We start from the raw sequence: 15,480 nt of genomic DNA on the forward strand, positions 1-15,480 counted from the left end.
CATCAGTGATAAGATGAAGATCTGCTTCAAAGAGGGATATCCAGTACAATAGCTAACGTCTGTTATATTTTACTATGGGCTTTGGCCCCCCACGTTTGGTAGTTCAGGAGCATTATATCTCCTTTAAACCTCACAACCACAGCTCTGTGAGCCAAAGGGTGTTATCACACCCATTTCAGAGATAAGTATACAGATGAGCAGAGAGTTGATCAGCCCCAAACCCTGTAGCTGGAGTTACTGTCGATTCTTCTCTCTCTCTCTCCCTTTATCTTTTTCTACATGGTACATCAGATCAGCTAGCAAATCCTGTTGGCTCTACCCTCAACATATATTTAAAATTTAGTCACTTCTTACCACTTCCACTGCTGCCTCTCTGGTCCAGGCCTCCACATAACCTGCATTCACCGCAGTGGCCTCCAAGTGGTCTGCTTCTACCCTTGTCCCAAAGACTGTTTTGTAAAACACAGAAAGATCACAGTGCTCTTGTGCTCAGAACCTTCCAGTGGCTCCTCTAAGTGACCACACTAGTGATCTTCATACCATCTCCATAGCTACACCTTCTAAAATAATTTTGACAAACAAGATGCCTCCTTACGCATTTGTAAAGTGACGTCTGAAATTTCCGTCATGGGTTTGGATGCTTGTAAAAGATGTAATTTTTGATATATTGTAGTTATTGACATTAGGAAATAAAACTGTTGTATTACTCTTTTAAAGGTATTCAGTGGAATCTAAATACCATGGCAATTTGACACCCACCATCATCCCTTTAAAAATACGTGAATATCTCTTATGAACGTAGACACAAAATTCCTCAAAGGAATATTAGCAAATCTAATTCAGCAACATGTAAAAAGGATTACACAACGTGATGAAGTGTGATTTATCCCAGAAATGCAAAGTTGGTTTGATGTCAGGAAAGGAATTAATGTAATATATCAATAGGATAAAAGATAAAACCCACATGATATGATGAGGAGATAGAGAAAGTGGAACACTCATACATTGCGAGTAGGAATGTAAAATGGTGCAGCCACTTTGGAAAACAGTTTGGTGGTTCCTCAAAAAGTTAAACATAATGTATGAACCAGCAATTCTAATCCTAGGTATATACCCAAGAGAATTAAAACATATGTTCACAGAAAACCTAGTACACCAATATGCATGGCAGCATTATTCATAATAGTCAGAGTGGAAACAACCCAAATGTCCACCAACTAATAAATGGATAGAAAATATGGTGTTTCTATATAGTGGAATATTACTAAGCAATAAAAAAGAATAAAGTACTGATAAATGCTACAAAATGGATGAACCTTGAAAACATTATGTTAAGTGAAAGAAGGCAGACACAAAGACAACATATTGTATGATTCTATTCATGTGAAATATCCAGGATAGACAAATTCGTGGAGAGAGACAGAAGAACAGTGATTGCCAGGGGTTTAGGGAAAGGGAAAATGAGGAGTGACTGATAATGGGTATGAGATTTCTTTTTGGGGTGATGAAAATGTTCTGGAATTAGGTAGGGATGATGGTTGCATAACTTTATAAATATACTAAAAACTACTGAATTGTACATTTTAAAAGTGAATTTTATGGTATATGAATTATATCTCAATTTTAAAAAATGGGGAGAAACCCGTCATGATCATCTCAATAGTTGCAGAAAAAGCATTTGACAAAACCCAACAGCCCTTCATGATAAAAACACACAGGAATAGAAGGAAACTTCTTCAACGTGATAAAGAGCATCTATAAAACCCGCAGCTCACGTCATACTTAACGGTGAATGCTTTCTTCCTAAGATCAAGGAGCGGGCAAGGATGTCCACTCTTACCACTTCTGTTCAATATCACATTGGAGGTTCTAATCAAGCAGTAAAATGAGATCAAAGGAATTTGGGTTGAAAAGGAAGAGGTAAAACTACCTACTTGTATAAGACATGATCTTATATGTAGACAATCCTAAGGAATCCACCAATAAACTGTTAGAACTAACAAACGCATTCAGCAAGGTTGCAAGGTACAAGATCAATGTACAAAAATCAACTGTATGTCTCTACACTAGCAATAAACAATCAAAAATGAAATTAATAAGACAATTCCGCTTACAATAGCATCAAGAAGAATAAAGTATTTAAGGATAAATTTAACAAAAGAAAGGCAAAACTTGTACTCTGAAAACTGCAAAACACTACTGAAAGAAATTAATGAAGACATATATATATACATATATATATAAATGGAAAGACATCCCATGATCATGGATTCAAAGACAATATTGTTAAAATACAAGTATTCCCCAAAATGATCTAAAGAGTCAATGCAATACCTATTAAAATTCCAGCTGGCTTTTCTGCAGAAATTGACAAGTTGATTTTAAAATTCATGTGGACATGCAAGGGATCCAAATAGCCAAAACAATTTTGAAAAAAGGAAACAGAGAACTCACACTTCTCTGTTTCAAAACTTACTACATATTTGTAGTAATCAAGACAATGTGGTACTGGTCTATGACAGACATATAGATCAATGGAATAGAATTGAGACTTCAGAAACAAACACTGCATTTATGGTCAATTGATTTTTGGCAAGGGTGCCAAGACAATTCCATGGGGAAAGAATAGTCTTCTCAACAAACGATGCTGAGACAAACTGAATAATAGGAACATGGAGGTGCAGATATCTCTTCGAGACAGTGATTTCGTCTCCTTCAGATGTGTCCTCAGAAGTGGAATTGCTGGATCATATGGTAGTTCTATTTTTAATTTTTAAAATTAAACCTCCATACTGTTTTCCATAATGGCTGTACAAATAGCAATTCTATTATTATTTTTCATTATTATACATCTAAGCACTGAAACCCTTTTCCACGTAAAGAAACAGATGGGTATGGAAGGAATTTTGTAAAAGCAACGTTGCTCAATTCTTTAAAGTCCTCATGAGTCATCTGTCAGAAATCACATAATAACACCTCACACCCATTAGGTTGGCTACTATAAAAAAAGGTGTTGGTGAGGATGTGGAGAAATTGGAACACTGTGCACTGCTGATGGGAATGTAAAATGCTGCAGCAGCTATGGAAAACAGTATGGCTGTTCCTCAAAAAATTAAAAATAGAATTACCATATGATCCAGCAATCCCACTTCTGGGTATATACCCAAAAGAATTGAGAGCAGGGTCTCGAAGAGATATTTGTGTATTTACGTTCCTAGCAGCACAATTCACACACACTAGCCACAGGGTGGAAGCAATCCAAGTATCCATTGATGGATGAATGGATAAACAAAATGTGGTATATACACACAGTGGAATATTATTCAGCCTTAAAAAGGAAGGAAATTCTGACACATGCTACAATGTGGATGAACCTTGAGGACATTATGCTAAATGAAATAAGCCAGTCACAAAATGACAAATACTGCATGATTTCAATTATATGGGGCACCTAGAGTACTTAAATTCATAGAGACAGAAAGTAGAATAGTGGTTGTCAAGGGCTGGGGAAATTCTTGTTTAATGTGTATAGAGTTACAGTTCTGCAAGATGAAAAGAGATCTGCCGGATGGATAGTGGTGGTGCTTGCACAATAGTGTGAATGTACTAATGCCACTGAACTGTACACTTAAAAGTGGTTAAGATGGTAAACCTACGCATATTTTACCAAGATTTAAAAATTTTTAAAAAGTCATATAATAATCTGGGGCCGGCCTGGTGGCATAGTGGTTAAGTTAGCAAGCTCTGCTTTGGCGGCCGGGGTTTGCAGGTTCGGATCCCAGGCGTGGACCTGCGTACTGCTCATCAAGCCATGCTGTGGCAGCATCCCACATATAAAGTAGAGGAAGATGGGCACAGATGTTTGCCCAAGGCCAATCTTCCTCAGCAAAAAGAGGAAGATTGGCAATGGATGTTAGCTCAGGGCTGATCTTCCTCTCACACACACACACACACAAGTCATATAATAATCTATCAAAAAATGTTTTTATTGCTTTTCTGCTAGATTAGGTCCTCCTCAGTACTGTGGAAACTTCCCCTTTCACAAAAGGATTTCTTACTCGGCCCTTAGACCCTCTCCTGTCCTCAGATTCTGGAAAATATATCAAAAGGCTTTACCCAGACTTATCAAAGGAGAACTAATTTTACCTGGTCCTCCTTCACTTAAAGACCACTTGTTTAACCCAATACACTCAGAAACAATTGGGACAATTGTAATGCTCGTAATTTCAATACATCTTTGCTAATATTTTTTGAAAAATAAAAAAGTTTTTATCTTACAATGTACCTTAAATATATTTTTGTCAAAAACTGGAAGGACCTGATGGAGCTCATTTAATTTACAGACACTTTTCACCATTTACTCTAATTGGCAAAGGCCGTCTTTATGGTCAAACCAATTAGCGAAATCACACTTCGTTTCTCTCAGAAACTTTATTTCCTTTTTCAATGCGAATCCTCGAGAAAATCAACATGAGCCAGAATTGCTTGTATCCAAAGCAGTGCTTCACTCTTAACAGAAATCTATGCAAGACAGGAAAGGCAAGAGTGTAGGATGGATTTGAGGTGCCTTGGTTTAAGGAGGCTTGGAAGGTGCCCTGTTTCACATAAGATGCCCTGACAGTTCCTGCAGTGGGTGCCCAGTCTTCTCTGCCAGGTCCATGCCCCATCGTAATTCAGGGGCACGGGAGCTGGGCCTTTCTTTTGTAAACTGGTCCTAGGAGCAATTGTGCGAGAGGGGAGGAGGAGGAGAATGAAGGTCCCAGAGCGAGGGAACCGGCCATCCTTGTTGTCTGGAGCCCCCCACCCTTGCTGTCTCAGTCTGGGGGGTCAGGGGACCTCTCAGAGGATGTGCCCTTACGTTGAGTCTCCCCTAAACCTGCTGTTACCCATCTTCACCATTTTAGTAAATGGCCCAGCATCCACCAGTTGTGCGGCCAAGAAGCTGAGGGTCGTCCTGGATTCCTCTCCTGCCCTCTCACATTCCTTATCCCATCCATCAAGTTCTGTCACCTTGCTTCCAAAATGTATCCCAGATTTCATCACTTCTCACCTCTCCCCGCATCACCCAAGTCCAGGCCGCCATCACCCTTGCCTGGAAGATTGCGAGAGCCTCTCAACTGTCTTCCTTCCTCCCACCTCCTGTCTTCTTCCTGCAGTAGCAAGAGGGGTCCTGTCCCTCCCTTGTCTAAAGCTTCCCCATTGCTTCCCTTTGCACTTAGCATAAAATCTGAGTAATATTCGACCTAGTAAGGTGACCAACTTGTCCTGGGCCACACCAGGACAGTTGGTCACCCTATACAAGGCTTGGTAGGCTCTGACCCTGCCTAACTCCGTGACTGCTGCTCACAGGACTCCCCTCCCCCTCCCCTCTCCCCCCCTCCCTTCCTCCACACCCTCACTCCCCCTCCACTTTTGATTTATTTGGTTCCAATCCCGTGGACTCCTTGCTGTTCCTTGAAAGAGTCCAGCGTGTCTCAGGACCTTTGCGCTTGCTGTCTCCTCTCCTTGGAACTCTCTTGCCCTGGCTTGCTCTTGTAAGTTGGGCTTCAGCCCAGTGTCCCCTCCTCAAAGGGGCCCTGGATCACTCCAGCTTAAGCAGCTCTTTTACTGTCACCGCCTGCCCTGGCTCCTTCCTGTTTACTCACTGTGGAATTTGAAGCTCTCTGTGCTTTGCTTTTTTTCCCATTAAAAATAGGGACAGGTGCTACCCCCAAAGGACAGGAGTGGGGCTACAATGAGACCCTCCTTGCCAAGCCCTCAAATCACTGCTGGGACACAGTACATGCTTCATAGCAACAGCCCTGTCTTGTTTTCTTCCTAGCCCCTGTCAATATCTGAGACAATCATGCTTATTTATTTCTTCCATGTCTTTTGTCTGTCTCTCTAACTAGAATGTGGGCTGCATCAGGGCGAAGATCTACTTTCCATCTTCACTGCCTAGAACAGTGGCTGGCGTGGATCAAGGGCTCAAGACGCATGTTAAGTGTGAATGAAGCTTGACGGTTGCCAACAATGTGGATGCACCTAATGCCACCGAATTGTATACTCAAAAGTGGCTAAAATGGTGAAATTTATGTCATGCATATGTTATCACAATAAAAAAATGGACACTGATGTCACATAATGCATATTTAATAACTTTCTTAGTTACGGGAAAAAAAAAAAAAAGAGTGAATGAAGCTGGGTCCGCGCGCCCTAGGAGTGGCTGCTGCTCAGAGAGGGGCAGGCAGGGCTTGCAGCTCTCTGGGACTCTTGACTTCACACTCCTCCTTTTCATTGCCTCTCGCTGGCGTGCTCATCCTCTGGGGAGGTGAGCGGAGGTGGGGACTGGGAATCCCAGGAGACCTGCCACTGAGGTTGCGGTGCTCTGGGAAGAGTTTTGTTTCCTTCACGCGGTCCTTCCGGGGAGCCCTTGGCGGGCTGAGCTCCACACACCGGTTTTGCCCCTTTTCCGTGGACAGAGTGTCTGCAGCTGATCAATACTGTGCCACTCACCAGCTGTGTGATCTCAGGTGGGTTACCCGAGCTCCCTGTGCTTCAGTTATTTCCCCGTAAATGACAGCAGGAAGGGAAGCTCTCTTACGGGACTGGGGTGAGGACTGAATGCGATACAGCATGCACGATGCTTAGAAAAGTGCCCACTCTGTACACAGCAAGTGCTACATAAATGTTAGCTGTCAGTGTTAACATTTTAACTCTCCTTCCATGTACAAGCTGAAAATCTAGGAGTTATGCGTGCCCTGTCTTTGCCCCTATTTCCATTCTTCAAAATGTGTCTTAAATCCACTCGTTGTTTCTTCCACACATTCTCAAGTGTTGCCTTTCACACTCATTTGCCTGGTCAGGGATATGTGCACTTGCTCCTTATTTCCATATGGACCGCCAGTTGTGCCAGCGCCATCTACTGAATCGCCCACCCTTTCTCTGCTGATCTGCTTGGATGGCTCTGTCATATGTCAAGTTTCTACGTCTGCGAGGGTCTGTTTCGGACTCTGTTCCATGGACCAGTCATTATTGATGTTCCTTCCTCCTCCTTCCTTATATGCAATCCATCAGCAAGTCTGTACCACCTCCAAAACACCTCTTGAGTCATCTCCGCTCGTCGCCACTGCCGCCATCATTTCCCAGCGGGACGATTGCGGTGGCTCCCACCCGCTCCCCTCCCACTTCCGCTCTGGAACCCACCCCTGGCCATCTCCTTATTGCAACCTACGAGACCACTTTCCCCTTTTAAAATGACAGAATATTTGATATATACAAGAAATATAAAAGGACCACGTGTGGAGGTTCTGAAGCATGACCATGGAACAACCCTTGTGAGCCCACCTTGCTACCTAGGAAACGGAACAGCAGCAAATCCTCTGATGTCCTGAGTGTCCTCAACACTACTGGGAATTCGTTCTTTTTTTTTTTTAATTTGTTCTTTCAAAATTATTCCTTTGTAGTTTTGCCACGTATATATGTATTCCTAAGCAATTTATGATTTGGTTTTGCTTGTTTTTAAATTTTACAAAAATAGTATCATGTTGTGAATATTTCTGAGAATTGGTTTGTTTATTCACCGGTACTAATTCTAAGATTCACTTGTGTTGATGTGTGTAGCCACGGATCAGTCGTTTTCACTGGTACTTAGTAATCTATTGTAAAATCCGTTATTTACGCGTTCCACTATTGATAGACATTTGGATTGTTGCTTCTTCTTTTCTCTCCTGTTTCTATTCTGGACAATGCGTGTACATGTCTCCTGGTGTACTTGCATAGGGGTTTCTTCTGGGTCGTGGCTTTCAAATTTTTCCTTTCTACTCTCAGTGAGGATTGTGTGTTATGTCATGACCCAGGATACACAGACACATATATTTATCTTAACTTTCGGTGATGCACCTTGGCCTTTTCTATACAATTCTATTTCATTTTTAAAAAAGATGTTGATGCAGACCACAAAATGGTTTCATGACCAACCAATTCATAGTGCAGAAAATCTGGTAGTCTAGTTTAGGTGTATACCCAGGAGTAGGATTGCTGGGTCATGTGGTGTGAACAGTCAACTGTATCAGATAGACCAAATTGCTCCCAAAGTAGTTATGATAACTGATCCCTCACCAGCTCCATATGAGAATTGACATTTGCTCTACACCCTTACTTGGTGATGTGAGACTTCTTAATTTTTGCCAATACAGTGGATATAAAGTGAGATTTCACTATGGTTCATCTTTAGTAATATGCCTGTCCATATCTTTTGCCATTTTACTCTTGTATTTTTTTGTCTTTTTCTTAGTGATTTGTTAGAGTTCTTTATATGTTATGGATACTAATCTTTTACTGGTAATATTTATTGTATCATCTCTCATTTTATATCTTGTCTTTTCACTTCCTTAATCAGCAAAAGATGATGAACAGAAATTATTAATTTTAATTTAGTCAAATTTATCAATAGTTTCCTTGGTAGTTAGTACTTTTTGGATCTTGCTTAAAAAATTCTTCCCTTTTGTAAGGTCGTAAAGATATTCTCCAAAATTTTCTGCTAAATAAAATTTTTAAAATTTAAATCTTTAACCACCAGGAATTTATATGATTCTCTTTATTTCCATATGGATTATCACTTGTCCCAGCACCATGTACTAAATAATCTGTCCTTTCCCCACTGATCTACTCAGGCAAGGCTGTCATGTCAGCCTTCTCTAAGTGTATGGGTCCATTTCTGTGCTCTCATCAGTCCCCTTCATCACTGTGTCTACCCCTGTTCAGTACCACAATATTGTAGTTAAGGAGTGTCTTGAGTCTTCTTGGCCCTTTGCTCTTCCGTATATATCCACTTTAGACTCAGCTGGACAAGTTTTCTGACAAACTCTGTGGAGACTTTGGAATTGCACTGACTCTAGAAATTGTTTGGAGGAGCGTTGACATCTTTATGATACTGACTATCCCATCAGTAACATCACATAGCTCTCCATTTTTTAAATTGAAATATAGTTGACATATAAATTGTATTAGTTTTAAGTGTACAACATAATGATTTGATATATGTATATATTGTGAAATGGTTGCCACATCAAGTTCAGTTAACATCCATCCTCACATATAGTTACAAATTTCTTTCTCCTGTGATGAGAGCTTTTAAGATTTACTCTCTTAGGAACTTTCAAATATACAGTACAGTATTGTTAACTATAGTCACCATGCTGTACATTATATCCCCAGACTGACTTATTTATCTTATAACTGGAAGTTTGTACCTTTTGACGCCCTTTACACGTTTCACACCCCACCCCCTGCCACCTCTAGCAACCACCCATCTGTTCTCTATATCTGTGAATTCAGGGTTTTTTTTTTTTATTATTATTATTCCACCTATAAGGAAGATCATTTGGTATTTGTTTTTCTCTGTCTGACTTATCTCACTTAGCATAATACCCTCAAGTTCCATCCATGTTGTTGCAAATGGCAAGATTTCCTTCCTTTTTATAGCTAAATAATATTCCGTTCGATATATAAACCACAGTTTCTTTATCCATTCACCTGTTGATGGACATTTAGGTTGTTCCCATGTCTTGGCTATCGTAAGTAATGCTGCAGTGAACATGGGGTTGCAGATATCTTTTCAAGATAGTGATTTCATTTTCTTTGGATAAATACCCAGCAGTGAAATTGCTGGGTCATGTGGTAATCCTATTTTTAATTTTTTGAGGGAACTCTATACTGTTTTCCATAGTGGTTGCACCAATTTACATTCCCACCAGCAGTGCACAAAGGTTCCCTTTTCTCCACATCCTCCCCCACACTTGTTATTTCTCATCTCTTTGATAGTAGCCATTCTAACAGGTGTGAGGTGATATCTCATTGTGGTTTTGATTTGCATTTCTCTGATGATTAGTGATGTTGAGGACCTTTTCATGTCCCTGTTGGCTATTTGTATGTCTTCTTTGGAAAAATGTCTATTCATACCCTCTGCCCATTTTTTAATTGGATGGTTTGTTTTTTTGTGATTGAGTTGTATGAGTTCTTTATATATTTTGGACGTTAACCCCTTATCAGATATATGATTTGCAAATGTATTTTCCCATTTAGTAAGTTGCCTTTTCATTTTGTTGATGGTTCCCTTTGCTGTGCAAAAGCTTTTTAGTTTGATGTAGTCCCACTTGTTTCTTTTTGCTTTTGTTGCCTTTGCTTTTGGTGTCAAATCTAAAAAGTCAGTGCCAAGACTGAGGTCAAGGAGGTTACCCTCTATGTTTTCTTCTAGGAGTTTTATAGTTTCAGGTTTTACATTCAAGTCTTTAATCCACTTTGAGTTAACTTTTGTGTGCGGTGTAAGATAGTGGTCCAGTTTCATGCTTTTGCACGTGGCTGTCCAGTTTTTCTAATACAGTTTATTGGAGCGGGTGTCCTTTCCCCATATATATTCTTGGCTCCTTTGTTGTAAGTTAATTGACCGTGTATGCATGGATTTATTTCTGGGCACCCTATTCTGTTAGCTCTCCATTTATTTAGACTTTCTTGTGTGTCCTTCAATAATGATTTGTTTTTTCCCCATACTATAGATTTAAGAGAGGGATTTTAAAAATGTAAATTAGATCTCTTCCCTTCTTTGGTTATAATTTGATAATGGCTGTCCCTTGCCCTTAAAATAAAGCCCAAATTCCTTACCTGGATATACACAACCTGGCCCTGACTACCTCTCCAATTTTGTCTAACAGTACTGCAACTTCCTCCAGGACTGGCCAGTCTCTCGGGCTTCTGGTCTGTTCCTCTTGCTTACGTTAGAGAAGCTGCAATAGGCAGCCAGTGTTTACCCTCTGCTGGAAGTCTTCCCACCTCCCCACACCCCACCCTCTGCCTGGCTACGTCCACCTCCAATATCTCTACTCCAAAGAGACCTTTTCTGAACATCCTACTCCAAATCATTCAATCGTGCCATGCCCTTTTATCGCCAGAGACAGTGCCCTCTTCTTTTCCCTTCCAACTCTTTATTGCCTTTGGCAGTTGCTTGGTTCATTTATGTGTCTGTCTAATGTCTCGTTCCCCCGAACAGCCTGCAAGCTCCTGAGGGACCTTGGCTGTTTGGTTCACAAGGCACCTGGTGCATTGTTTAGCACATAATAGATGCTCAATGAACGTTTGTTGAAGGAGGGAGAGAGGAAAGGAAGGAGGGACTTCCAGCCTATAGCTAGGAAAGAAGAAACAAAGCCAAATAATGGACATCAGGCGTAAAAATGGGCTGGATTTTGAAAAGGTAGCAGAGCATAGGCCTTGGTGGTTATAGCTTTTTAAAATTACATCATTAATGTAATATAGAATACATTCTAGTTGTCAAAGATTCAGATGATACAGAAATATAAGGAATAGGGGCCGGCCCGGTGGCATAGTAGTTAAGTTTGCACTCTCTGCTTCAGTGGCCTGGGGTACACCAGTTTGGATCCTGGGCGCGGACCTACTCACTGCTCATCAAGCCATGCTGAGGTGGCGTCCCACATAGAAGAACTACAACTCTACAACTATGATACACAACTTTGTACTAGGGCTTTGGGGAGAAAAAGGAAAAAAGAGGAAGATTGGCAACAGATGTTAGCAAAGGGCCAGACTCCTCCCCCCCAAATATATATATAAAAGAAAAACTACAAAACTCCTCTTCAAACCCACTCCCCATCTCAAGGGTAACCACTATTCATTGCTAGTTTGGTGAATATATTTACAGATTTTTTCTATCTACTTATGTATTTTTGTATATGTACAAAATACACCAATGCACACATAGATTTATTTTTCTTTTTAAAAACCATGAATAGAATCATACCTTACTAATTATTGTGTGAAATGCTTTCTTCATTTAATATTGTGACATGGAGATCTTTCCATTTCAGTTCAGATAGATATTTAACCATTCCTCACTTCATGGACAGTTAGTCTGTTGAAATAGTTGACTATTATAAACAAGGCTGAAATGAATGTTCTTTGTATTAGAGTTCTCCGGAGAAACCCAATGCATAGGATATGCATACCTAGAGAGATTTATTTTTTTTTATTTTTTTATTTTTTTTTTAAGATTTTATTTATTTTATTTTTTCCCCCCAAAGCCCCAGTAGATAGTTGTATGTCATAGCTGCACATCCTTCTAGTTGCTGTATGTGGGACTCGGCCTCAGGATGGACGGAGAAGTGGTGCCTCGATGCGCACCCGGGATCCGAGAAGTGGTGCCTCGATGCGCACCCGGGATCCGAACCCGGGCCACCAGCATTGCAGCGCGCGCACTTAACCACCAAGCCACAGGGCCGGCCCTAGAGAGATTTATTTTAAAGAATTGGCCTGTGAGATTATGGAGGCTAGCGAGTCCAAAATCTGCAGAAGGCCATGAGGCTGGAGACCCAGGGAAGAGCTGATACTGCAGTCAAAGTCTGAAGGTCGTCTGCTGGTAGACTTCCTTCTTGCGCGGGGGAGGTCAGTCTTTTGTTCTCTTTAGGTCTTCAATTGATTGGACGATGCCCACCCACGTTAGGGAGGGCAATATGCTTTACTCAAAGTCTACCAATTTATGTTAATCTCATCCAGAAACACCCTCACAGAAACACTCAGAATAGTGTTTGACCAAGTATCTGGGCATCTTGGCCCAGCCAAGTTGACACACAAAATTAACCATCACATTCATGAAGATATATCTTTGCGCATATGTGTAAACTTTTTTATGAACTAGATTCCTAACAGTGTAATTGCGGTTTCAAGGGGTATGAACCATTTAAGTGTTGATAGATAGATGATGCTGCTGCATTACGCTCCTAGAGGGTTCAGACGGAGAGATGTAGACTCTCTCCAATGGTACACGACAGTGAGTCTGGGCATGCTTGAGCTTAGCTCAGGGAAAATCACGTTGAGTATGTGTTCCTCCAAATCTCTGCTTTGTTTCTGCTTCAGGGCCTTTGCACACGCTCCTTAGCAGCCTGGAATTCACTTCTCCCTGACAACACCCTTTGTTTAGTTGCTCTTCTACACATCGTTCCCCACTGGGCCCCCAATTAGGTCAGCTGCTGCTGTCATAACATCCTATGCTTCTTCACAGCAAGAGTTATCTCCAGGTGGAATTGTGGGTTCACCTCTGGCCCCCAGGTGCACGGGGCCTTCTGTTAGATCCCAGCACATGTGAATCCTTGTCAGCCTCAGAGCCTTTCATTTGCTGTTCTTTGCCTGGATCTCCTTCCCCTAGGTCTTCAAAAGACTGACAACTTCTCGTCCAAAACTGAGCTTAAATGTTACCTCCTCAGAAAGGTCTTCCTGACTGTCCCTCTCACCTTCCAATCTCTCTCTGCATTCATTTCCTAGGGCTGCTGTAACAAACTATCACAAACTCGAGTAGCTTAAAACAAAAGCAATTGATTCTCTCACGGTTCTGGGGGCCAGAAGTCTGAAATTAAGGTCGGTATGGTGGGTTCCTTCTGGAGGCTCCAAGGGAGAATCCGTCCCATGCCTCTCCTAGCTTCCGGTGGCTGCCGGCATTCCTTGGCTTGTAGATGCATGACTCCAATCTTCACCTCTGTCTTCACTTCACCTTCTCCTTGTGTCTTCTCCCCTTTTCTTGTCTTGCAAGGATACCTGTCACTGGATTTTGCCCATCCAGATAACCTAGGGTGATCTCATCTTGAGATCCTTAATTACATCTGCAAAGTTGCTTTTTCAAATAAAGTCACAGTCATAGGTTCTGGGTAGACATATATTTTGGCAGCCACCGTTAACCATGACACCCTCTATCACATTATCCTCTTTCTTTTTTTCCAGAATGCTTACACATCTGAAATGACGAGTTTATTGATGTTTTCTATCTAATGCTTATGAACCATTAGTGGGTTACGAAGTACAGAGGGTTTGGACTAGCATTTAAATTTGGCATAGAAATTTAAAAGCAAACATAATAGAATAGAAAATATTGGAGTCCATCACTTATAAGGATGAGAGGTGAGACCACTTGCATCCATATGGCTTGAATATCAGGACTGAGAACTGAGGCCACCTGGCTTAATTATTTGTTCCAGGGAAAGCCAGTCCAGGAAGATAAGGCTGTAAACCAATAAATAACTCCACTGTTGGCTTCAGGAAATTCCTGTAAACCTGTTTGGCCAGATAGTTTGTTCACATGGGCAAATAGCTCGGTTATCAATGAACAGTTAACACGACTACACGACAAATCCTCACTTGCGTGGTTACCAATTCTAGACTATAATGTCTGGAATTTTGTCCAGTCCCAGTCAGTTCCTCCCCGAGAGTCTCACCTTGAACCACTTGAGCCTATACCCCAAACCCTATGCATACCTCTCCTGCCCTCCCTCTTCTGAGACACCACCAAGACTATCAAGGTGGTCTTCTCCCTCATGAATTTAGCTGTGCTGGGTCAGCAGGTTTTCTGGTGGTCTTTTCAGGAGCTGACATTCAATAATTCTGGAAGTCCCCCCAGGATCCAGCTGAGACCCCTCACTGACAGTTTTAGATTCTCAACCAGGGAACAGCATGCTCCTGGAACAGCTCTGGAATCTCCCGCACAGGAGTCTTTGAAATCTTACCTATCAGGCGTGTCTTGCAATGAAGCTGATTTCTCTTTTTTGAGCTCCTAAATGTTGAGCTTGATTTGTCTCGTAGGAATGAGGAAACCATTTTAGGATTGTCTGATGATCTGATAGGATTTGAAACATTTTCTCCTGGGTGGAAATCTTCCTGTTACTAACAACGTTACCGTGTTATTACTATCTGTTCTCATCACTTCTTATTGTGAGTCTCTAGAGAAAGTTCATAGGAAAGAGCGTGTACATGGGTCTGATTATTCTGGTCTCATGTTGGCCTTGAGGCTGATCAAGGCTCCAGCCAATTCCACTCATGGTGGGAGCTCTCTTCCTGCCTTGCAGACAGCTGCCTTCTCCCTACGTCCTCACATGGCCTTTCTTTGGTGTGTGTGTGGGTGGGTGCATGGGGTAGTGGTGGGGGAAAAGTGGATGGGTGAGGGGAAGAGGAGAGAGAGAGAGAAAGAGAGAGAGAGAGTGCAGGGAGCTCTCTGTCATCTCTTCTTGTAAGGACACTTATCCTATAGGATCCAGGCCTACTCTTATAACCTCATTTAACCTTAATTACCTCCTTAAATGCCCTATCTCCAAATACAGCCACAATGGGGACTAGGGCTTCGATGTATGAACTTGGGGGCACAAACATTAAGTCCCATAACACACAGTGGAATTTTATTCAGCCTTAAAAAGGAAGGAAATTCTGACACGCTACACGTGGATGAATATTGAAGACATTACGCTAAGTGAAATAAGCCAGTTGCAAAAGGACAAATACTGTATGATTCCACTTACATGAGGCACCTAGAGTAGTCAAAATCACAGAGACAGGAAGTAGAATGGTCTGCAGGGAGGCCAGAGGCTGCAGGGAGTGGGGAATGGGAAATCAGTGTTTAATGGGTACAGAATTTCAGCTTTGTAAGATGAAAAGAGTTCTAGAGATGGATGGTGG

The sequence above is a fragment of the Ceratotherium simum genome, chromosome 30 (assembly GCF_057802395.1).
Source record: "Ceratotherium simum simum isolate JZ-2026a chromosome 30, ASM5780239v1, whole genome shotgun sequence".
Lineage (NCBI taxonomy): Eukaryota > Metazoa > Chordata > Mammalia > Perissodactyla > Rhinocerotidae > Ceratotherium > Ceratotherium simum.